This window comes from Leopardus geoffroyi, chromosome C1, assembly GCF_018350155.1.
Source record: "Leopardus geoffroyi isolate Oge1 chromosome C1, O.geoffroyi_Oge1_pat1.0, whole genome shotgun sequence".
In the NCBI taxonomy this organism is placed as follows: domain Eukaryota; kingdom Metazoa; phylum Chordata; class Mammalia; order Carnivora; family Felidae; genus Leopardus; species Leopardus geoffroyi.
This window is the reverse complement of record NC_059328.1, coordinates 104416634-104441178: the sequence shown is the minus strand read 5'-3', so window position 1 is coordinate 104441178 and position 24545 is coordinate 104416634. Positions and strand designations below refer to the sequence as shown.

At 45.0% G+C, this 24545-nt stretch overlaps 1 long non-coding RNA gene and 6 other non-coding genes across 7 annotated transcripts; 2 read left to right on the top strand and 5 right to left on the bottom strand.

Annotated features, from left to right (window-relative positions):
* Positions 1-4722: 4722 nt before the first annotated feature.
* On the top strand, positions 4723-4886 carry LOC123600277. Its single transcript, XR_006713634.1, has one exon. It is a non-coding gene; the product is annotated as a U1 spliceosomal RNA (small nuclear RNA).
* A 4390-nt stretch (positions 4887-9276) lies between these two features.
* Positions 9277-11798, bottom strand: LOC123598608. Its single transcript, XR_006712723.1, has 2 exons — positions 10330-11798; positions 9277-9606 (listed from the first exon to the last, which is right to left on the bottom strand). It is a non-coding gene; the product is annotated as an uncharacterized LOC123598608 (long non-coding RNA).
* A 35-nt stretch (positions 11799-11833) lies between these two features.
* Positions 11834-11907, top strand: TRNAN-GUU. Its single transcript has one exon. It is a non-coding gene; the product is annotated as a tRNA-Asn (tRNA).
* Positions 11908-19931: 8024 nt separating this feature from the next.
* On the bottom strand, positions 19932-20004 carry TRNAK-CUU. Its single transcript has one exon. It is a non-coding gene; the product is annotated as a tRNA-Lys (tRNA).
* An 894-nt stretch (positions 20005-20898) lies between these two features.
* Positions 20899-20970, bottom strand: TRNAH-GUG. The gene has a single exon. It is a non-coding gene; the product is annotated as a tRNA-His (tRNA).
* An 833-nt stretch (positions 20971-21803) lies between these two features.
* TRNAG-UCC lies at positions 21804-21875 on the bottom strand. Its single transcript has one exon. It is a non-coding gene; the product is annotated as a tRNA-Gly (tRNA).
* Positions 21876-23806: 1931 nt separating this feature from the next.
* On the bottom strand, positions 23807-23878 carry TRNAE-CUC. The gene has a single exon. It is a non-coding gene; the product is annotated as a tRNA-Glu (tRNA).
* Positions 23879-24545: the final 667 nt, after the last annotated feature.

The window sequence follows — 24545 nt, the reverse complement described above, 5'->3', positions numbered from 1 at the left end:
ATTTGGTGGTTGGGGGCAGGGGGCAGGGGGCACAGTTCAGGTCATAACCAGAAACAGTGCTGTGTGGAATCATACAAGGCTGGGTAAGGCATTCTATAAGTGCTTGGATGGTGGGTTTGGCCAACATTGTGTGCAGGGAAGGCAAATCTGTGTTCAGAGTAAGTGTCTATTCCAGTGAGAACAAAGGAGTGTGCCATCCATGATGGAAGTGGCCCAATGTAATCAATCTGCCTTTTGGTAATTGGCTGATCACCCTGGGCGATGGTGCTGTACTGGTGACTCAGTGTTGGTCTGTGCTCCTGGCAGATTGGGACGCTCAGCAGCAACTGTCAAGGTCAGCCTTGGTGAGTAGAGGTCCATGTTGCTGAACCTGTGCATAAACTCCATCCGGGTCAGCATGGCCACTTCGTTCATGCGCCCATTGGGTGATGACAGGCTGGCTGGGGAGAGGCCGACTGGTATCTGCAAAACAGGTCACCTTATCCACATGGTTATTAAAATCATCCTCTGCGGAGGTCACCTTTGGGTAAGCATAATTTACCCAAAGATGGAGTGTTTTCACTCCATCTGAGAGGTCTGTCCACATACTTCTTTCCAAGGCTTCCTTGTCACCAACTTTCCAAACATGTCTAGTAAAATGAACAGCCACGTATACTACTCAAAGCTCTGCACACCGGAGCGGTTGCCCTTCACTGCTGTCCTTCAGGGCTGTCCTGGAAAGCAGGTGCAGGGCTCCAGCTGTCCACTTTTAGGTGGAGCCTGTATATCATGCAGAACCATCTGTGAACCAGGCCCCAGGTTTCCCTTTCTATGGTAACTGTAGGGAAGTCCCCATGACACCCTAGGCGCAGGCTGTGAGAGAGAAGGGAGTGTAGCAGGAATGGGGACTGCAGGCGTGTGTGACACTTCTTCATGTGGCTTCCTTGCACATTCAGGGCCTACTTAGACCCTATTTCTTATATACCACTTCAGTTCGATGACGGAGTGAGCCGCTCATTACACTCGTTAATGTGACAAAAATGTTCAAAGGTATAGTATACATGATGCCCCAAGTCCCTGCCTTTTGTAAGTGCTTGACTAGGAGTTTCCAATGATAGTTTGCCTATCTCTATTGCCACATCATGCCATGGACGATGTTTCCGTTGTTTCTTTTTTAAAATTTTTGGTGACTGCTCTCTAGTTTGCAATATACATTTACAACTAATCTAAGTCAACTTGCAAATAACACTAAAATGCTCCACAGCTAGTGCAGGTCCTTATAACAGATGCGGTTTGAGCCCCACATCGGGCTCTGTGCTGACAGCTCAAGCCTAAGCCTGCTTCAGATTCTGTGTCTCCCTCTCTCTCTGCCCCTCCCCCACTCACACTCTGTCTCTGTCTCTCTCTCTCTCTCACAAATAAACATTAAAAAATTTTAAAAATTTTATAATAAAGGACTATAACGAACAACTGCTCACAAATCTGATAACTTAGATGAAATGAACCAAATCGTTGAAAGACACAATTTATCAAAACTCACACAAGGAGAAATTGGCCATCCAAATAGGCCTAAATTGAATCCATAATTAATAAGCTTCTGAAAACAAAACCAGACTTCAATAGTTTCACTGGTGAATTGTACCAAACATTTAAGGAAATGATACCAATTCTCTACAGTATCTTTCAGAAAATAGACAAAGAAACATTTGCTGACTCATTTTATAAGGCAAACTTTAATACCTGTTTAAAAACTAAATTCAATCAAGTACATTTGAAGATCCAATTAACTTTATTATTAAACAATTCACGAATAGGGGCGGCTTTCCATCTCGCAAGTCAAGGGGAGCTCCATTGAGTTTAAACAAAAGTTTTTAAAGGGGGAGAGAGGGCATTATAGAAGAAATTGGGAAGAGGAGAGGAGGAGGAGGGAATTGGTGAACAAGGAATGTGCTGGGTTTTTTTTCTTCAAATTTTTTTTAATGTGTTATGTACTTTTAAGACAGAGAGAGGGACAGAGCATGTGCAGGGGAGGGGCAGAGAGAGAGGGAGACACAGAATCTGAAGCAGGCCCCAGGCTCTGAGCTGTGAGCACAGAGGAACTCACGAGGAACTGTGAGATCATGACCTGAGCTGAAGTCGGACTGAGCCACCCAGGCGCCCCAAAGAATGTATTGTTTAGGCAAGGTTGCCCTCCTACAGGGAGAAGGGGTCTATCAGTAAATTTCCTGGTATTGACCAGGAAACTCTGAGTTGACTGGTTAAAGATTACATTCTGGGGTGGGGTGAAAGTGCAGCTAGGTTGGGGCGCCTGGGTGGCGCAGTCGGTTAAGCGTCCGACTTCAGCCAGGTCACGATCTCGCGGTCCGTGAGTTCGAGCCCCGCGTCGGGCTCTGGGCTGATGGCTCAGAGCCTGGAGCCTGTTTCCGATTCTGTGTCTCCCTCTCTCTCTGCCCCTCCCCCGTTCATGCTCTGTCTCTCTCTGTCCCAAAAATAAATAAACGTTAAAAAAAAATTAAAAAAAAAAAAAGAAAGTGCAGCTAGGTTAGGTATTAAGACCTCATTTACTGACCTGGGGGCCTTACCTTAAGTGATGCCATTCTGGGCCTGTGGTTTTCTTTTTAACAATTACCATCTTTTTTTTTTTTTTTTTTTTAAGTATTTTTTAAAGTTTTTTATTTTGAGAGAGAGAGAAGACAGAAACAGAGAACATGAGTTGGGGGAGGGGCAGAAAGAAGGAGAGAGCGAAAATCCCAAGCAGGCTCTGTGTTGTCAGCAGAGGGCCCAATGAGGGCTCGAACTCGTGAACCATGAGATCATGACCTGAACAGAAATCAAGAGTCAGTCAAGGTGCCACGTCAAATTCCTGTTCTTTTGATCAAACTCAATTACACTGAGAGATGTGATAAAAATTTAAGGCATTGGTGCCACCCTCAGTTACCTCTTCGTGGTTCTCTGTAGCTTCTGTTGATCCTTTCTTTGGCACTTACAGGTCATGATGTTTTTGTTTAACATCTTTGATACCACAGATTACTTCCATTAGAGTTGGAGGATGATGTCAAGAACATTTCCCAGAAACCAAAGTTAAGAACAAGGAAGTAAAAACAGACATTTAGTTCAGGAAAGTGGATGAGTTCAGGAGGTCCAAACATGAACCGTAGTGTAACTTCCCTCCTTGGTGAGTTCCAGGTAGAGACTACACCCGGTGGAATTGTCACCCAAACTTTATTTACAGCCAATAAGGAGATCACCGGAGAGAACTTCCAAAGCCTTGACTACCTGAGCAGGGGTAAGCAGGTTCTTTTTATTTAGGGTTAGGATGAATATTCAGAGTTTTGTCATTGCCTGTAAAGGCTGACATAAGGTTATGCAGGTGTACTTAAAAACCAAGCCTCCTAAGTGCATCTAATGTTACATTAGTGAAGACTTTAACATTTTAATGAAGGAGATGTAATTGTCTGGCAAGGGCAAGGGGGTTATGGGCATGCTGGATGGGGCCTTGGGTTCCCTATCTCTGGTAAGGAATGCAGTGTCTTGGGACACCTGGGTGACTCAGTCAGTTAAGCATCTTGATTTCAGCTCAGGTCATGATCTCACAGTTTGTGGGATCAAGCTCTGAATCCGGCTCTGTGCTGACAGCGCTGAGCCTGCTTCAGATTCTCTCAACCTCTCTTTTTGCTCCTCCCCTGCTCATGCGCACCCACCCTTCAAAAAAAAAAGGGGGGGGGATGCAGGGTCTTACTTTTGAAATAGTAGTGGGAGTTTTATTGTCTCTGATATGGTTAGGCTACTTCGTAGCCTGGTAGAGACGGTTAGTTTTTGCACTCTTTTTTATTCATTCCTTTAAAATCCTTAACTACTGAGAATCTGGCATTTCTTTTTAATTCTGACGCCTTCTAGGAAGGTTTTTAAGAAGTGTGCTTACGCAACTAGAGCCTGTAGGGCATCATAGATCACGGAAAACAACCGAGGGCCTAAAATGACTTCTCTTGTGTCACGAAAGCTACGTCTAGGCTTTCTTCTTCTGGGGACCCTTAGCCCTTTCTGCTTACAGAATAGCATGTGTTCCAGAAAAAGACTAGAAAAAGAAAATTCAAAACACTCTCCCACACCTAAAGGTTGACAGTGAAAGGAAAGAAATGTTCCATGAATGAAACTGAACCTTCAAGAATGGAATAGATTTCGCCACCCGTTGTGAAGCGTAATGAGTTTTAGTAGATATACTCAGTGTATATACACAGCTCTTTTGTAATCCTAACCGTTGCACTCTCCACCCAGAAAGGTATTGTTTGAAGAAAGGTCTACTGGCTTCAGCAGCCTGCCAGACAGATTTCCCACAAGCCCAAGGTTTCAAAACCCACGACCTCTGCCCCTGCGGGAAAAGAGGGACAGGCCCTTGTCTCTGATCGCGCCCCCGCCCCCATGGACGGGCTGTGTGTCAGGGGAGAAAGGAGGAGAGGGCAGGGGCGGGACGTGGGCGGGAGGGAAAGGAGCGTTCCCGTGACGTCACGGATAGGGCGTGTGCTATGTAAATAGAGGAGCGCAGGGGCTGATGTTTCGGCAACTGCCGTTTAAATAGCGTATGATCTCGCGTGCTGTGGGAGCTATTCCAGGACTGTTGGTTGCAAGTGCGTGTGCTGCGTGTGGCAAAGTCTTAGGGAGGCTCAGAGGTGTGTGGACGGAAGTGACCGTGTGTAGAGAGTGTCAGGCGTGAGAGGCTGTATTGGGGCGGAGAAGTAGAAAGTCATACTTACCTGGCAGGGGAGATACCATGATCAAGCAGGTGGTTTTCCCAGGGCGAGGCTTATCCATTGCACTCGGGATGTGCTGACCCCTGCGATTTCCCCAAATGTGGGAAACTCGACTGCATAATTTGTGGTAGTGGGGGACTGCGTTCGCGCTCTCCCCTGATTTGTGTAGTGTGAAAAGCAGGCTTATCGTGTATTTGCGGGTTTTTGCTTTTGGGTTAAGTTGCACAAGGTTACGCAAAGTACACTGTTTTCTAGACACGTGGTGGGTGGTGTTTCAGCTTGCTGACTTGCTTTCAGATTCTTGTAGTGCTCAGTGGTTTGGGTGGTGGGTGTACCGTTGGTGTGAATGTTCACGCCGGTTTTACTTTATCACAGTTTTCTTGGGAATATGCTTAGGTCACTTGCTTTGATTTATATGTACTGGTTTGTTGTAGTTTTAACTGATTTTTTTTTTTTTTTAATCTGGAGTTTTTATTTTTATTATTTTTTAAAGTATGAGATTTGTTGTCAAATTGATTTCCATACAACACCCAGTGCTCATCCCAACAGGTCCCCTGCTCCATACCATCATCACCCACCCTTTCCTCCCACCCACCCCCCATCAACTCTCAGTTTGTTCTCAGTTTTTAAGAGGCTTTTATGTTTTGGTTCCCTCCCTCTGTAACCTCTTTTTTTTTTTTTTTCTTCCCCTCCCCCATGGTCTTCTAAATTTCTCAGGTCTGTATGACTTATTTCACTTAGCATAATACTCTCCATCCTTGACTTTTAATCAGAGTGTACTGAGTTCCAAGAGGTCTTCTAAAGGCTTTCGGTTTTCCGAGGGCTTTCCTCATTCTCTAGTACTCTACTTGCTTCTTTGTGTAGTGGCACTCCAGTTTTCTCTTGTGGTCAGGATCAGTCATCCCACTCAGGAACTTTCTGTTTGTTCCTTCTTTGTCGTGAGGAGCCCCAAATGGCCCGGGAGCAGTCTCAACGTACACTTTAACACAGCCATTATGGCATTTGTTGCTGAGAGCATTTCTCTCCGGAGCTGAGACTTCCAGGGCCCATAATTACAGAGGTGAGAGGGAAGCAAAACGTTCACTAGTGTATCTGCCACTCCCATTTTGACCACTTGATTCCCAGACCTGGGAGAAACAGCACCATATACTGGTTGCTGATATAGTGTATATGTGTGAAATATCCAGATTCTCAAGGCATTGTCTTGTCATCCAGGTGGCAGTGAAACAATCTTCAAAAGCACATTCCGTTCCATCAGGCTACTTACTTCAGAGCAAATTTGGCGAGTGGGCGGGGGGGAGGGGGGGGAGGGAGGGGGGGAGGGGGGAGGGGCGGGGGCGGGGGGAGGGGCGGGGGGTGGGGGGAGGGGCGGGGGCGGGGCGGGGGCGGGGGGAGGGGCGGGGGGTGGGGGGGAGGGGCGGGGGGAGGGAGGGGGGAGGGAGGGGGGCGGGGGGGAGGGAGGGGGAGGGGGCGGGGGGGGCGGGGGGGAGGGAAGGGGAGGGGGCGGGGGGGGAGGGAAGGGGAGGGGGCGGGGGGGGGGGAGGGGGGGAGGGAGGCGGGGGTGGGGAGGCAGGGGCAGCAACTGTCACATGAGTTCTTGGTCAGAAGCAATGCTGTGTGGAATTCCAGGATATGGAAGAGGCATTGAAAGTACACACAGATGATTGTTTTAAGCAGAACCACTGCAGGCAGAGAAGGCAAAACCATAATAAATGTATCTATTCCAGTGCCTCTCCCATGATGTGTGATCAACCTGTGACCCACCAGCCTGGCTGATACCTTCCCTTCTTTCCTACTGGGGACTGGTATTATATCAGGAGCTGAGTTGTTCTTTGGTATTGGCTGTTGGGCCCTCGGTAGTGCTGGTTACCATTAGCCATGGTGAGTGGAACCCATGTCGCTGAAACCATGCATAATCTGTATCTTTCCTTGTTTGTGGGTCCATTGGGCAATCCTAGAACTTCTATTTGATTCTTTTTTATGATTTTCACTTTTCGTGAGATTCTCTGTTAGAACACAGAGCACTCATTGACATTGTATATTCCTTTTGCTTTTCATATATATTATTTATATATAAAAATATATGTAAAATTATAATGTATACATTGTGTATGTATTTTCAAGTCTGCTAAATCTACTATTGGGACATCTTCGAGTTGGTTTCTCTTGACTGCTATTTTTTTAAAGTATGAGTTAAATGCCTTTGTTTCTTTGTATGTCTAGTATTTTTTTTATTGCTTCAGCACACTTTGAAAGATACATTTTAGAGACTCCAGATTCTGGTATCTTCTTCCAGAGAGTATCAATTTGTTCTACCAAGCAATTTGATTACTAGCCTATGACATTGAACTTGTGTAGGACTGGCTTTATGTTTTATTTAGGTGGATCTTTGGAGAGTCCAGGGTGTTTCCAAAGTTCTCTAACTTGATATGACTCAACCTCGAAACCCTGTCTCCTCTGTTAATCTTATCAGGGCTTGGCTTTAATATTTGCTAGGGAGAGTCAAGAGTAAGCCTTACACTAGGGTGTGGTTTTCACACCTAAAACAGAGCATTTCTGGAGTATCAGCTGAATGCTCAAAGTGGTAGAGTTGTTAAGTTGTTAACAAGGCCTGAATTCCAGTGTTGACAGCACTGATCTCTAGGATCTATTCTGTTTTCCATCTTGTAGCATCTGTAATCTGGTAAGCCTTGGATAATAGCTCTCTGTACTTGAACTGCCCTACACTCACCAAATGACCCACTGGGGACCCAACATGGACTTCTAAAAACTGGCATCTTCTGGTGCTCTGCTCTGATGATTCAGCTGCCCTAATTTTGATCTCTACCTTCTCAGCTCAGTGTGAAGACTGTGTTCTGCTGAGATTCCACCTTGCTGGAATCAGATCATTTCCCGAACCCTTTCTCAGGGAATCATAGTCTTGCCCTACTTCTGTCCAGTGTCTATAAACAGGTGTTTCACATATTTTGTCCATTATTATGGTTGTTTAAAGCAAGAAGACTAATCTGGTGATATTACTGTGTTATAGTTGTAGGTGCAAGTACTGAATTCTTGCCAGTGACTGTAAAATGAAGGATTTTAGCGGCGCCTGGCTGGCTCAGTTGGTGGAGTAGGAGACTATTGATCTCCAGGTGGTAAGTTCAAGCCCCATGTTGGATGTAGAAATTACTTAAAAATAAAATCTTAAAAATAAAATGAAGGATTTTAGGGGTGCCTGGCGGGCTCAGTCAGTAGAGCATGTGACTCTTGATCTTGAGGTCATCAGTTTGAGCCCCATGTTGGTTGTAGAGATTACTTAAAAAAAAAAAAAAATTAAAAAAAGTGCTTTAAAAAATTACAAAAGAGGAGCGCCTGGGTGGCTCAGTCGGTTAAGCGTCCGACTTCGGCTCAGGTCATGATCTTGCGGTTCGTGAGTTCAAGCCCCGCGTCGGGCTCTGTGCTGGTGGCTCAGAGCCTGGAGCCTGTTTCAGATTCTGTGTCTCCCTCTCTCTCTGACCCTCCCCTGTTCATGCTCTGTCTCTCTCTGTCTCAAAAATAAATAAAGGTTAAAAAAAAATTTTTAAATAAAAAAAAAATTACAAAAGATAGAATGAAGGATTTTACATAGATTACTGATTTCTAAATAATTTTAATACTATTTTCCATGTTTACAAATGACCTAGCCCAAGGGTTTTCTTTTTACTTTGTTAACAAATAATAAGAATGATCTGAGACTGCTGGACTCACTGTCAGCATGGTGACCCCACAGCACCGGAAGGAGATCTGGGCTAAGTATCCTGTTCTCTGAGCATATTCCCATGCTTTAACTTGAAGAGTGGCAGGATATGCCATTCCCAAATCTGCCACTTCAACATAAGGATTATTTTGAGCCAAAGGCACTTGGGAAACAGCAGGTGCAAGATAAGCACTCTGACCTCCCCATTCCTTCCTGAAAGCAGGAGAGAAAACTCATGTGAAAGGTGCCCTCCCCAGACCAGAAGGAAAGAAACATTCTTGTCATCTGAAACAGGAAGTCAGGACCCAGAGAAACATGGAAAGACCTTGTTAAAATAACTCGTGTCTCCCTTTAATCTTGCCATATATTTTGCTCTCCTTTGTTCAACCTAGTACAGAAACACGTAGGGCTACTCACTTCTTTGAATTTTCATTTTCCTGTTGGACCTTCCCATTGTATATGTAAATATCAGTGTGCTTTTCTCCTATTAATCTGCTTATGTCAACGTAATTCTCAGACCCATTTGGAGTCCCCAAGAGGGTAGAAATAAAGTTTTGCCTCGCCTACAGACTCTCCTAGGACCATAAAAGAGAGGATTAGCAAAAGGCCAACAGTAAGGTGCTGGATCTGGTCCTGGTAGAGGGAACATAGTGTAGGCCTAGTACACCTAGTAGAAAATGCTAGAATTTCCCAGAATCAGCCAGTTGGAAGAGAGGCTGCTTTGAAAAGACAAAATGTTGGGAGGGGAGGTCCAGACAAACTGTCCTTAGTGGGGACCAGCCCCCAGAATCCATCTCTTCCCTCCCCTCCACCCAATTTTGTAGCTCTTCCTTCTGAATCTCCCTTCCCATTCCCTCCCTCCCCCCCCCCTCCCACGTTTCTGGGGTCACGGAGTCTTTTCTCCCAAGCATGCAGATTTTAAACCACTTTTCTACTGAGGACTCCTTTGGTGATCTGTGGAAACCTATGCACCATTCTTGGAATAAGTCTTTTAATGCGTAGAATAAAACATTTAAAATTACAAAGGAAGTCAGTTACTTTCAAATCCTGTTGCCTTTGTGCCTTTTCCCATCGTTTGGTAGCAGCAGAGAGAATGAGGTAGCACCTGAGCTGGGCAGCTGAATATACGGCAACCAACCCCCCATGCCCCGACTCAAGACGATACTAGAGTTGGGGTGGTAAAAAAAAAAAAAAAAGAAAGAAATACTGGGTTTCTGTCAGTCTCAGAGAAAGTGAATCGACAGGGCATCATTATTCTTTACCATCCAAACTGAAAAAAAAAAGTAGTGGTTCCTGGGAGCCGAGTTCCCAGGGGAAGGGATCACGCGCCCTCTCGTGGCCACCACGGGAACCGCATAGCACCGGCCAAGGAGGGTACCCAATGCGAAGACCGCCAAATAAAATGCACTGGAAGCTGGGAGAGGCTCAAGACCTTGAAATTAGAAGTCGTGAGCGCTACAAACTGAGCTAGCAAGATGACGCGAAGCAGATGCGCTTCTTTTCCCTCTAGCAGCTCGGAATTGTTGCCCAAATGTAAAATATCTGAGCCGAGACCGAAGACAACCTCGGCGTGTATGTTTATTAGGAAATAGGTCTGTAGAGAGTTTAATAGATTTTCTCAGGCAGGCAGCTGATTCGCACAAAGTCACAACCCAGGCCTTTGAACTTCCTACTTCTGAGCTCGAGGAGGGACCTGGGTAATGGATAGAAAGTGCTGCGCGGGGATGCGGTCGGGCTGAGGGAGCAACTCCGCCCTCCGCTGGGCGGTTTAGAACCGCCACTCTCGCTGCTAGTTTGCGCCCAGACTGAACCCCAGACTTCGGTGGAAAGAACGTCCGGGATGATTCACCCCAAGCGGTCTCCACGGGACTCACCACGGACCCTCACCTCCTTATTCCTGTTACTGGAATTTTCCAACTTTCCACAACCGTCGTGGGCACTTTTCTCCAAGTTCTTTAGGCACAAGTGTAAGTTTCCGTGACGCCAAGTGCACTTTCTGTGCCCCCGCCCTGCTTGTTCGCTTCTTCTTTGTCCGTGGTTGGGGAAATACGACAGAAAGGAACACTCATATTGATAAAGAGAATATTATTAGCTACTTTATAAAGAAAAAAATATCTGAGTACACGCTTGCGGATAGCCTGAGAATGGCTACCAAGCTATAGCGAATTTCAGCTCTACTGACGTGAAATTAAAGCTACAGCTGTCTTCGTCCTACTCTTAGAACACAGTGAGCATCACTCAGTTTACTCCAGTCTTAATATTAAGCCCACACGGACGCCCTGTTCTTCAGAATTCTTTATCAGCCTCTCCTACGGTTGCCTCAGGCAGTGCACCTACGAGGAATACAAACGGTTGGTCACTTTCGTCTACATTCCTCGGCAGGGCACGGGGGCGAGGAGGAGGGGTGCGCGGCCGGGGCAGGACCGGGTCCCCCGGGGGGACGGTTTGTAGCGTTTCCTTCTTTCCTGCTGTGAGCAGGGATTGTGGGCCTCCCACCTGCACCGAGGCCTGCACTCGGGGGTCGCTAGGGCCAAAGGGTGACATCTCACGGCGCTGCCGTCTTTAAACCAAGCACTTACAAGCGGACTATGTATCTTTCGGAGTCGAGAGCACCAACCGCACGCAGTTGCGGTCCGAGCGGTGGCCGGCAGAGAGAAGGCCAGGGGCAGGTGATCGAAATGGAGGAACATCGGCATTTTCAGTTTTCTGTTGGCCTTTTTCTTTAGCGGCCAGAGTGTTCGCGCTCTCTCCCGGGCCGGTCACCGGGCTGCCCCGCGCCCGCTCCGTCTCTTCTTCGGCTTTTCCAGTTCAACCCCCTCCGCCCCAGCCGCGGACTGAGGCCGCGTGGCGGTCCCGGGCGGCCAGCTCAGTCGGACCCTAGTGCGGAGTGAGTGGCTCCTAGGTGCCCCGCTCTGCCGTGGGGCACGGGGTGCATCGCGAGCCCAGGCCAGGTCCTGCCGCGTTGAGTCCCCATCTTAGCGGCGTCGCGGGCGGGCAGCGAGGTGGGGGCAAAGGGGTAATGTAGTGTCCCCACGCGCGTCCGCCTGGTGTCGCGGGGACTCACTGTGAGCGCCCCGAGTAGTTCTGAGCTAACAATTGGAAGCTGGATGACTTCGGCCTGAGAGGCTGCGGGCGACACCTGGAGGCAGGCGGCTGTTGAGGAGGCGAGGAGCCGGCGGGGACGCCGTGGATCTGGCGTTGGGCTCTCCGAGTTCCCCCCGTGAATCTGGGCCGGTATCGGTGTTCAGACGTGCCCAGCGACACGACTGTTGGCCTCAGTATCTCCCACGCCTCCAGTTTCCCGAGTAGGGGAATGTGAAGACATATCCAGCCAGAGGTTGAGAAGCAATTTCTGGGATCAGGAAATGAGTTTAGGAAGTGGAGTTTCCGTGTCTCTGTGGCGCAATCGGTTAGCGCGTTCGGCTGTTAACCGAAAGGTTGGTGGTTCGAGCCCACCCAGGGACGGTCTCTTTTACTAGCTACTTGCAACTTTAGGTTACCTGTTAGTGACCTTATTTACCCTGAGAATCGTCTGGACTTCTGTCCACTTTAAATCGGGCTCCAGAGCATGCTGCCCGAAGACTCTAGTTCCGTGAAATTGCCTAAAAGAAGAAATTTTTCAGCAAAGGCATTTTTTTTCAATAGCTCACGTCTAGGCCTTACTTACCCCTGAGCCACTGCCGAGTCCTTTCCCAAACTGGGTTTTTACAACTGCACATCCTGGAAACTTGAAAATTCCCAGAACTGCGAACAACAAAACTGCTTGCCCTGAAGCCTCAAGTTCTGAGTGGAAATTTTGATTCCTTCACCATGACTTTGAACAAGTTATGGAATTTTCTGTGCCTCGATTTCTTTGTCTATAAGAGGGGACAAATAGGAGGACTTTCCTTATGGGTTAATTTAAATGTTATAGAGATATACACAGGAACCATTTGACCACTGAATAAATGTTTATTAAACATTAGCTGCTGTAACTCTTTTCAGTGGCACTTCCTCACCATTTTCCTTATTGGCCTCGTTCTTTGAAACAACTGCATATCTTTTCATGGTATGGATGGGCTAGTGTAGATGTAAACATTCCCTAATTGCTGGACAGGACATTGGTTCTAATGTTTATTCTTATAAAAACTTCTTCAGAGAACATCGTTTTGCAAATATCACTGTTCGGAGAACATCACTTATGCATGGATTTCCCTAAAAGAGATTCCTGGAGGTGGACTTTCCGGATCAAAGTATTTGCCATTTCTCATGTTGCTACTTCTTGACAGATTGCCTTCCACAGAAGTTGTACCTAGTTATATTCCCACCTTCTAAGAGAACACTCTTTTCTTGGCAACCCCATCTGACATTTGATAGCAGCACAAATCCATCACTTTGGCTTGGGGAATGTTACTGCTTGTTGGTCTCACACATCCCTAAGTCTGGTAGGTGAGGGGCTAGTGCTGTGACAGTCTCTTTTGTTTTCTTGCCACCTGGGGATCCTGGGGAAGTGGTTCACAAGGTTGGATTCATAGGACTGTAGAGGAGCAGTTCCCAGTGTTCCTGTGACAGGAAGCCCAGGCTTATGCTGCTGAAGAGGAACCAAGAACTCATGCTTCAGAGAGGGATCTTCATGGTTGGTCCTGAGCCAAATACAAATTGGAAAGGGGACATGTTTGAAATTTTCATCAGACTAAGACTTTAGATAATGGATTTATTTATTTATTTATTTATTTATTTATTTATTTATTTTTGAGAGAGAGAGCAGGGGAGAGGCAGAGAGAGACTCCCAAGAGGCTCTGCACTGACTGTCAGTGCACTGTCAGTACAGAGCCCGATGCCGGGCTTGAACTCACAAACACCGAGATTATGACCTGAACCAAAACCAAGAGCGGACACTTAACCGACTGAGCCACCCAGGCACCCCTAGATAATGGATCTTTAAAAATTTCTCTTGTGGCAGCAAGAGGAGACACTGCATTCTCAGGACTTTATTTGGGGGAATTTAATAATGGTGGCCATTCTACTGATCTTGTGGAATTGTTCTGTCTTTGCTGGTATGTGACACTTGTTTTAAAACCTCGTTTGGTGAGCTGAGGTGAATAGCTAAAGGGAACTTCTCAGAGGAAACAGAAACAGGGAATACATTCTCAAATAGATTTATAAAGTTTTATTGTGATCCTTTCCGAGGTTTTGCGTGGTGTCCTAGCTCAGGCTGCTATAACAAAATACCAATAGATATGGTGACTTAAACCACAGACATGTGTTTCTCACAGTTCTGGAGGCTGAAAAGTCAAAAATTAAAGTGGTGGCAGATTCAGTTCTTGGTGAGGTCCCTCTTTGAGGTTTACGGATGGCCACCGTCTCAGGGTATTTCAGAGGGCAGAGAGAGGAGGGTCTGGAGACTTCCTGTTTGTATAAGGCTACTAATCCCATCATGGGGCACCACCCTCATGACCTCATCTAAACCTAATTACCTCCTGAGGGTTTCACCTCCTAATACCATCACATTGGGGGTTAGGGCTTGAACATATGGATTTGGGAAGGACAGAAACATTAAATCCGTAACAGGTGGGAACATAAAGAGGCATCTCCTGAGTGTCTAATATGCCCTTTATAGTGAGTGATCAGATTGCAGACTTGAGAACAGTCACGTGCAGTTGGGAGCAGAACTTGTCTTTTATCTTTTCCTCCTAGAGGAATTGTGTGTGTGTGTGTGACAACAGAAAATCAAGGGATTATAGAAAGATACATTAAAAAATTCTCATCACCTCTACTAGCCCCCCCCCCCGCCCCGTTCCCAAAGGCTAAACATGTACTAACTTGATTGTTTTTAATAAACAATTTTATTTTTCCATAAAGTCAACAAGCATGGCTTTATTACTTTTATAACAAAGGAACCACCTGCTTTATAAGTATACATTAAAACCCTCAGATGAACCAGGCTATCTTCACATGCTGTAGAGAAGTTGCTTGAGAACCAAACTCTTTGAGACATTGTATGTCTGAAAAGGTCTATTATATCCATATCCTATATTATATCTGCTAATTGATATTTTGCTAAATAGAGAATTTTAGGTTGAACTTATTTGCCCTCAGAGTTTTGAAAGCATTGCTTCATTGTTGTTTTATATTTGCTAGAGTTGCTGTTGAGAAAGAAAAAATGTCTTTTCACTGCTGTCCGCTTAGAGCTGGCCTGACTGAAAACACCTAAGCTGTGATGTTCACCTTTTAAAACTAAAAAATTTCACAGAGCACCAACATCAGACAAAATCACTCTGTAATCATGATGAGGCAAAGGGGGAAAAAAAAGAACTACTTCATGATTGTTCGAAGGCAGAAGAAGTGTAAAGTATCCCCCAAACTGAGAAGGCACTTTGAGAAGGAAAAACAAATCAGACAACAGTTTTGGGTAACATTAACACCTCCTGGTGCCATGTGTGCACCAGGAAGTGAAAACTGTTATCCGAGTTTGAACCTTTCTAAGTTTATTTATTTATTTATTTATTTATTTATTTGGAGAGAGACGGTGTGTGGGGGGGTCAGGGGTGAGGGGGTGTGCAGAGAGAATCCCAAGCAGGCACCACACTGCCAGTGCAGAGCCCAATGTGGGGTTCTCACAAACTGGGAGATCATGACCTGAGCCGCTTAACCAACCAGCCAACCAGGTACCCCTCTGAGTTTGAAACTTAATAGACCTGCTAGAGGCCATAATGGAACACTTGGTCCCCTTGTCTCCCCTGTGATCACAAGACATGGACAGTAATGTTTGGGGGTGTCTGGAGAACATAAAACTAGAAAGATCACCAAGCAACACAGTCAAAGTGGCGGCCAAAAATGGAGTCAGTATGGCCAGCATTCCTACAATGATCATCTCTGAGCGTGAGCAGAACACAGTCCAAACCACAAAAAATGACCAAACTTCCCCTCCCTTTCCCAACCAAGTAATTGTTGCTTCTTTACCAATTTCATATTTAGCCCTGTTCTTCTCCTTCTACTTTTTGAATATAAATTATTAAGATTTCCAAAGGTAGAATTGTCCCATAGTTCCCCACCGTGTCTGCTGTCTCCTTCGTTGCAATGAGCCAAGAAACCCAACTTTGATTACAGGTTTGTTCATGATGGTTATAGACTGGAGGGTATCAACACTGTAGAGAAGGCAGATGCCATTCCGATTCTTGACGATTTACATTAAACTGTTCTCCCACTTCCCTTCCCAAAAGCTTACAGGATCTCCTCTTTGTCTCTACTGTTTTTTTAAAATATAATTTATTGTCAAATTCCTTTCTATACAACACCCAGTGCTCATCCCAACAAGTGCCCTCCTCAATGCCCATCACCCACTTTGCCCTCTCCCCCACCCCCCACCAACCCTCAGTTTATTCTCAGTATTTCAGAGTCTCTTATGGTTTGCCTCCCTCCGTTGGCCCTACTGTTTTGAAACTTGATGATCTATTTTTATCCATTATACTGAGTACTTAATGGGCCCTTTCGTTTATATTAATATTTATATAAATTTATATATTTCTTCTGTATCACTCCAGAGATGTTGATATACATACAAGTAAAAGTGTGTATCTCTTGCAACCATCATTATCCTTTTGATATAAATGATTGCAGATGATAAGATGGTTCCTCACTGTGGAATCTTCACTTGATTTATGCCTCAGTGAATTTAAGTTAGCTTTTACTGAACAAACTATCCCAAACTTACTGACTCAGAATAATGATAATTTATTATTTTTTTAGTGCTTCTGTGAGTTAGAAGTTTTTCTGGCCTAAGCCAACTCATTTGGGCTGGGCGGTGTAGGATGGCTCAAGCAATGTCTGAGGTACAGCTGAATTGACTAGAAGAGCTGGGATGGACCTTTTTCTCCATGCAATCTCTCCAGCACACTGACTTGGGGGTCTTCAGACTGTGGTCTCAGGATTCCCAGTGCAGCAAAAAGAGGCTAACCCCCACTATGCAAACATTTTTCAAGCCTGTTCTTCCATCAGGTTTGCTAAGGTGCCAGCACTGGCCAAAGCAAGTCACGGAGCCAATCCCACATTCAGATGGTGGACAAATAAGCTCATAAGCTCCACCCCCTGATGGGAGGAGTTGCAAAATGTTAGGACCATTTCTTTCCAATCACACCAGATTGGAATATCAGGAACTTCCTCATTCTTTTTGACAGCTTTGCCGAACCATATTTAATTGTCTAGCTGTACTGTCCTATTTTTAGTTACCCCCCAAACTGATGGGCATTTAGAGAGGTTTCCAGTGTTGTGCTTAATGAAAAATGCTCCCAGGGCCTTTGGAAGGCAGCGGGGGGGGGGGGGGGGGGGGGGGGGGGGGGCGGCTCAGCATGGGGTGGGGTTCGGGAGTTGGGGAATACACCCGGAGATTTGATGAGTGAACTCCAGGTGCCTGGGGGTGGACCCCAGGAGATGGTGGGGGCAGCTGGGGAGGGCGGGAGGCCCCCAAGTGCAGGCCCACTGGGCAGCCTTGTATATATTTAATTTCACACGTGTGTAGGCATGTCTGTGGAATAAATTTCCAAATGTGGAGTTTAAAAGTAAAAAAAAGAAAAAGTTTATTTAAATATTTGAAAGATGTTGTTTTAAAAGCACCCTGTAGAACTTGCACCAATTTACCTTTTCGTTAATATTTTTTAACCTCTCCAACAAATTAAACTTTTAAAAATTTTATCATTCCCTATAGGTAAAAAAATGTTATTTCAGTGTAGTTTTACATTGTATTACTTTCATTAATAACAGCATTGAACGTTGAATATCTTTCCTTATCATTGCATTTTCCTTTTTATTTTCATTATTTTTAATTTTTAAAATATTTATTTATTTATTTTGGGAGAGGGAGAGTGCAAATAGGGGATAGGCTAGAGAGAGAAAGAGGAGGGAGAGAATCCCAAGCAGGCTCCGCTGCCATCACAGAGGCTGATGCCAGAGGAACTCACCAATCGGGAGACCTTGACCCAAGCCGAAAGCAAGAGTTGGCCGCATAACCAACTGAGTGCCCCAGAAATTTCTTTTTTTATTCTTTATATGTTTGCTATTTTTATTGGGTTGTTGGCCTATTTCGTACTGGTTTTGTAGTTCTGTAAATATTAGGGAAATTAGCTGTTTGTGTATGATGCATGTTCTAAGAATGTAGATGTTGGGTACGGTTTGATGAAGTTGGTGCAGCCACAGAAAAGAAGCAGGTTTGAAAGGAAGAAGTTTATTATATTCACAGTCCCAAAGAGGGGGGTCACCTTGTGTAGAGCAGGGGCCTAACGGGCAGGGTGCTCCATTTAACAGGGGGGAGTAGAGACAGTGAGGAGCTGTGGGCCATAGTCTTTACTGGGTCTCGCGTGGGGTGGAGGGAAAGCAAAGCGAGAGAGGTGTGGAGGGAGTGAGAAGGGTAGGGTGGGGGTGGGGGAGAAGGGAAGAGGCGAAGGAAGTTAGAGTCCAGTGGTTGGGTTTGTTATCAAGGGGTTTCAGCTGTTTTGGGGTGTGAATTCACAATTAGGGCAGTGAGAAGGATGTTAACCACCAAAGTATGAACTTAAAGTGGAGGATTTTTAGCGCAATGTGAGTTGCAAATATTTCTCCAAATTGTTGTTTGTGTTTGGACTTATAAAGATTTCATTTGATTTATGTAGTCAAATTCATGGATATTTTCTCTCAGGACTTCTGAATTTATGTCATAGAACAACTTTTTACCACACACACCAAGATAATAAAATAATTGTTTCATGTTTCTACAAGAACTTTTATGTTTCTCTTTATTATTATTTGAATCTTTGATCAATTTGGAATTTACCTTATGTAAAGGACATGATATTCATTGACCATTATTTTTTTTCTAGACACGTACCTAGTTATTCAAAAACTCCTCTTTAGAGTTACTGGTTCAAGATCTTCTTTCTAATATACTACATTTCTTTATGTATTTTGGTCTACTTCTGGATTCTTGTCCCATTTATGACTGTCGATTCATACACGATATCTTAACTATTTTAGTTACTGTAATTAATATTTCATAGGATTAGTTCTTCCTTATTGTTCTAAAAAAGAAAAAGAATTTCCCTGAGTTATTTCTGCTTGTTACTTTTCCATTTCCATTTAACCTTTAGAATTATATTGCCCAGTTTGAATTCTAAGAAACACTTTTTGATATTCTTATGTAAACCATAAAATTAAGGAGCGGTGTTATCTTTGTGATGTTGAGTCCCCTACCCGTGAATGTGCTGTATCTTGGTTGACAGGGAAGCAGGCTGCACTGACCCAGTGATTCCTAAACTTGAACATTTATTTACGTAGATCACCTAGAGAGCTAGGTCACAGATTGTTGGGCCAGCCTCTGGTTTCTGATGCTGCGGGTCTGAGGTGGGACTTGAGAATTTGCATATCTCACAGGTTTCCAGGTGATGCTGATGTGTGTCCTGGTACCACACTTCTGAGAATAACTGGCCTCATGTATCGATCATCCCGGAGATGGTTGGTGGGATACATAAGGGAGACTGAAGCGTATTTACAAACTACAAAAACAAAACAAAACAACCCACAAAAAAACAAAGAAAACCCAGAACCGTTGAACGATCCTTAGGGAGGGGAGGCGGACGACTTGTATGAGGATTTAAATGTCCTTGTGGTGGTGGAGAAGCCTCTCGATTTGGGCCAAACTTGGCTCCCATTCGCCTTGAACAATTTAAGTCACACCTACCTATTCCAACACTGAAAGGCGATTTGGCAGGAACAAATGTAGCGCAAACACATTCAAGCTTTCCCGGCAGAGCAAAGTTCTCGGGTGGATCAATAACTACTACACAACCCGCGGGCCCCACCCGCCGCAGGGCGGCACCAGAGGCTCCCCGCGCGCGCGCGCCCTTAGCCTGAAGCCCCGCCCCAGCCACACCTCCCCTTCTCGGGGCACTTCCGCGTCCCTCCTCCGCCTCCCCAGGTCCTTTTCCAGGGCGCGCTCCTTTTTTCCCCGCTTCGGGATCTTCTTAAACGAGTTGTATTTTACAGCCCTTTGAGGCTGATGAACGCTTCAAAACCTGGAAAGAAAAAACAGATGCTCCTCAGCACGTAGCGGAAGACCTTTTTAACCAGCTGAGAAGACCTTTCAAAACCTCAACCAAAATTCCCACCAAGCAGAAGAGAACGAGCGTGTTTCCATCCAGTCCGGTCCTGAGGAATCTTCTCTGTGGAGCAGAGTCGCGGCAGGACAGGGGGGGAGCCCCGCGGGTCAGGACTCGGAGCTGCTCCGGCTCCCGTCAGCTTCGCCCCCGCAGAAGCTTCGGCCCCGGGCAGCAGTGGGTCAGGGAACCTGGGTCTCAACGACCGCAGTGCCTGATTCAGATTTCTCAATTTGGGGCGAATAGAGGAGATTTCCGAAAATTGTTGCCAAAGTTTGAAACAACAGTGGCCGCAATGGCTGTTTAGAAATTCGTAATTATTGGCTGCTGACAGAAGATTTTAATAGAAACAACAAAAGATTTTAATAGAAACAACAAAAAGGTCAACGCCCAACGTGGGGCTCGAACCCACGACCCTGAGATTAAGAGTCTCATGCTCTACCGACTGAGCTAGCCGGGCGCTGGCGAATGAGGCACTCTTTTAGGAAAGTCATTTCTTTCCAGAGCCAGGCTGCATGGCCCAGGTACAAACTAGTCCGTGTGAATGAGACCTCAAGGTGTAGGATTTTGTGAACACAATAGTAGCCTTTTACCACCGGAAACTCAAAGCTTTGAGAAGATGTTGCGGACTGCGCGGAGCCAAGCAGCCTCGCAGAAGACGGGGAATCACGAGTCTCGAAACCTACATGTGTCCGCAAATTCTGCGTGGACCTGGTCACTTTGACAGCCGGGTTTCTCCTCCCTGAGGCTAAAGAACTTGAGGGAATGGGGATGAGAGGCTCAAACACCCGGAGGGACGTGGGGACTTGCGCTCCCGGGACCTTGGGGCTGCAGCCCCTGCTTCCTTCTCCGAATCCCCTCTTTTCCCTAAACCTGGACGACCAGGGCGGTGGGTGGAAGTGGGGCTAAGGGACGCGTCACTGGGTGCACGAATTTATTTTTAAATACTAAAATTTTGTGTGGCTTGAGTAAAAGACCATATCCATTACGTGTAAACGTCCTAGCGAGATTTCAGGTCAGATGGAAGTCAGCCTGAAGCGATTTCACTCCACTCGCCCAACTTTTCATTTTCCAACACCTGGTGGGCGCTGAGTTCCCGAGTCAGAAGCAAAGGGGTCTCACCTCCGCACTCCTGGTGGCAGCTCCAAGGATCCCCAAACTTCCCTGAAGGGCGGCCCCGCCAGAACTGTTAAGTTAGCCTTGAGTGGGCGAGCCACGGAACGAGTTGAACAGAAACAATTCACCCAATTTGTCGAGAGCATTTCTGCGATGCTGCTAGAAACGAAAAGGTTACAAACTCTTTGCAACTCTTAAAAAAGAGTTGAAAAGGTAAGGCCGCCACCAGTATCTGGTATGCCGTGACTCGGATTCGAACCGAGGTTGCTGCGGCCACAACGCAGAGTACTAACCACTATACGATCACGGCGCGCCACCTGCCAGGCGGCGCAGTGCAGACTTATTTTATGCCCTTTGGAACAGCCATACCTACCCTGTGCTGCCATCTTACTGCTCCAGTTCAAGTGATCTACACCAGTCAAAATACCAAACAAACGTTTCTATTCCATAACCTGGAAGCCGTGACCCTTGAGTCCAGTTCTGAATTCCCAAATCCCGCGCTGCGAGCGCCAGCATCGCCCCTCTGCTTCTCCGCGGTTGCTGCCACGGACCATCCCCAGTCGCCCCCCGCGAGCCACTTCCCTGCCTTCCAAAGAATCAAGCCGCCCCTCCCAGGCGAGCGAGAGGCCGCCCCGGAGGATTTTCCTGTTTACGCCTCCAGATTGTACCCTGGAATTAAGGTTTCTGTCTCCGGAATGGTGGAACCTGAAGAGAAGTGCCGCTATTCGGAGACCCTCCTCTTCGTTTGTTCTTGGCTTCCTTCCCGGTTCCAAGTAAACTGGTGCTGTCTCGGGAGCTGCGGGCTCTTGGGCTGACTTCCTTATTCGTACTCTTCAGTAAACCAAAGCGCATCCGAGGATTTAGAAAAACAAATCTGAGAAGCCTCTATTCAGACACTTCCCTAAAGGCCCCCAAAAGATAATTACTGTGAACTGGTGCGACGCCAGCTGCCGAACCCAGCAGACGGGCTTGGCTCTTGGTTGCAGCTACAAAAACCCCGGAGGCTCTGTTTTGCAAGAGAATCCCCCAGAACCAACAGTCTCAGAACTCAAGGGTGGTCAAAAGTCTTTCCTTCTTCCGTGCTTTACTTATTTGAACTACTTAAAAGTTTCGGGCGGGGGGGAAGGGGGGAGTGTGGAAAAATGCGTTGGCCGGGAATCGAACCCGGGTCAACTGCTTGGAAGGCAGCTATGCTCACCACTATACCACCAACGCACACGAAAAGGGGAGCTGGTCGATTTCCCTATGAGGAGTATCTCGTCCAGTTTTTGTTACATAGTTCAGTATCTTGAGATTCATAGTAAAAGATATTCCCAATACAAAGCCAGAGAAGGACTTGGAAGAGAAGTTCTCTAGGATTTCTCCTCTGGTTACATTAAAAATTCTGTGGTGGTTTCTTACTGATTCACAGGTTTTTAAAAGTCAATTCTTGTTTTTTTCTATTGTGGTTTGAAGGGGGCGTCTGAAATCCAGTGAAGGAGTTAAGGCTCCCCCGATGGAGTTATCTCCATACACAGGTCGTTATGAATTTCAGAGTATTTTCATAGGGCAAATGCATTAAGATAAAACTCCAAAGGAAAATACGCATTTTAAAGCTTTGAATACATATTGCCAAATTGCTGTGTGGAGCGAGAACACCAATTTCGCTATTCAATGAATACTATCATATTACACCTGTCAACAGGATGTCATTCTTTTCATCTTAACGAAATCGCCAGATAAAAAGTCTTGTCTTAATTTGCATTTATTCTATTACTATTGAGGTTGATCATTTTTCATACTTACCAATTATTTTTATTAGTTTATTTTTCTATTATTTATATTATATTGATGTTACTGATTTATACCAGTTTGTCACTTGTCTTTTAATATTATTTATAGGATTTTTAGGTGAGCAGAAGTTTCCTGTTGTTATCTAGTCTAATCTATCAGTTTTATTCTTTATGATTTCTGTCTTTGCTTTTATCTTGGAAAAGACTTCTGCCCAATAGCAACATAATTATCCACTAATGTATTTTTCTTAGCTTTTTATTGCTTCAGTTCTCGAATTTAATTCTTTAATTCATTTAGTATATGGTATGAGATAGTAATTCTACTTCCAAGGATTTATCCTAAGGAAATATCTAGGCATAAACACAAAGGTGTGTCTACACACCTGTTCATCAAAGTGTTATCTGTAAAGTCAAAATTTTAGGGGCGGGGGAGGGGGAATCCTAAAATTCCAGAAATAGGATAGATTAAATCCTTTGATGAGAACTCACATGTTTTGTTTTGTTTTTTTAATTCTATATACATTGTACACTGCTGGTGGCCGTGTAAATTGGCACGAACTCTCTGGAAGGTATGCTGGCAATATCTATCTATAAGTGCATATACCTTTGAGCCAGCATTTCAATTCCTAGGCATTTATTCCACGTACATGCAAAATGACAAATGTACAAGATTATTTATGGTAGCATTGTTTGTAATAGCAAAGGATTAGAAATAACCTAAGTGTCCATCAAAAGGAGGTTGGTTCAGTTAATTGTGGAATATCATCAATATAATGGAATACTATGTGCCATAAGAAAGAATGAGGAAACTCTTCATGTCTAATCTGGAACTATTTCTAAAATATATTAAGTGAAAAAGACAAAGTGCAGAAAAGCATGTGTAGAGTGATATCATTTGTGCAAGGTGGGGAGCATATTTAAATATATAGGCAGCTATGTATGTACTTGCATTTCCATAAAATATTTATGTCATTATAATTATGAAACACAACATTGGTTACCTTATTAGATGGCAGAAGTAAAAATCAGGTTTATCAGTTATATCCTTTACATATTTGAATCCTAAACCATGTAAATATATTACCTTTTCAAAAACTAAGTTAAATTGAAAGAAAATATCATATTAGTAAAGAATATTTCCACTGGCAAGTGTTGGAAATATAATTTTAAAAAGAACTTTATGACTAGCATAATTCCATTTCTGTTTTGAAAGTTTGATGTCAACACTTACTAGGTGGTAGACTTGTGAGCAATTTTTACTATGTATATTTCTTCATTTCCTGTATTTCAGCTTTGGGGGGTTGGGGGAACTGACTAGGAGAAACAATGTTACTTTTTAAAAGGCTTCCGTGGACTATTAAAATAAAAGTGTCCTTCCCTGACCGGGAATCGAACCCGGGCCGCGGCGGTGAGAGCGCCGAATCCTAACCACTAGACCACCAGGGAGGCTGACAGCCGTTTTTGATAGAAAGTATATGGTTCTGTGTATATGTTTCTCCTTGTTCTTTGGCGTATCACTCTAGCCGCTTTCGGTTTTAATATTCCCCAAAATTGGACCTTCCTCAGGTCTAAATTTCTTCTTCCCATTTATTTTTTGAAGTAGAAAACCTGTGAGAGAACTCCGAAGACTGTCTCCCAGAGCTGAGGGATGGATGATCTTATACACAGGATCACAATCCTCTCTTAAGACCAGAGACAAATATCAGGGAAGAGACGCAGAGACACAAAAGAACCTCTCAGCTTCACGTAGTTGCAGAGATTTCCTGAATTGTGATGAGGAGAAAAGTAAAGAGCTCCAGTTGGAATTTTGCCCAGAAACTTTGGGCAAAAGTTTGACCAAGGAACTTTTCCTTAAGAAATATAAAGGTTGTCGTGTGATTAACTCCAGAAGATTCTGGTCTTACTGCAGCTTTTTTTCTTCTGTGAACTTAGGCCAAATTCTATTGGCCAAAACAAATATTACAGACAATTGAGAGCCACTGGACCTACTGGTCCTTGGTGGTCAGCAGGACGTGAACTTAACTCTGGTGGGAGACTAAAAGAAGGGCATGGGTTTGGAGTTAAAAAAAATTTTAATATGAAGAAAGGAGAGCGGGAGTAAGGAGGAAAAAAA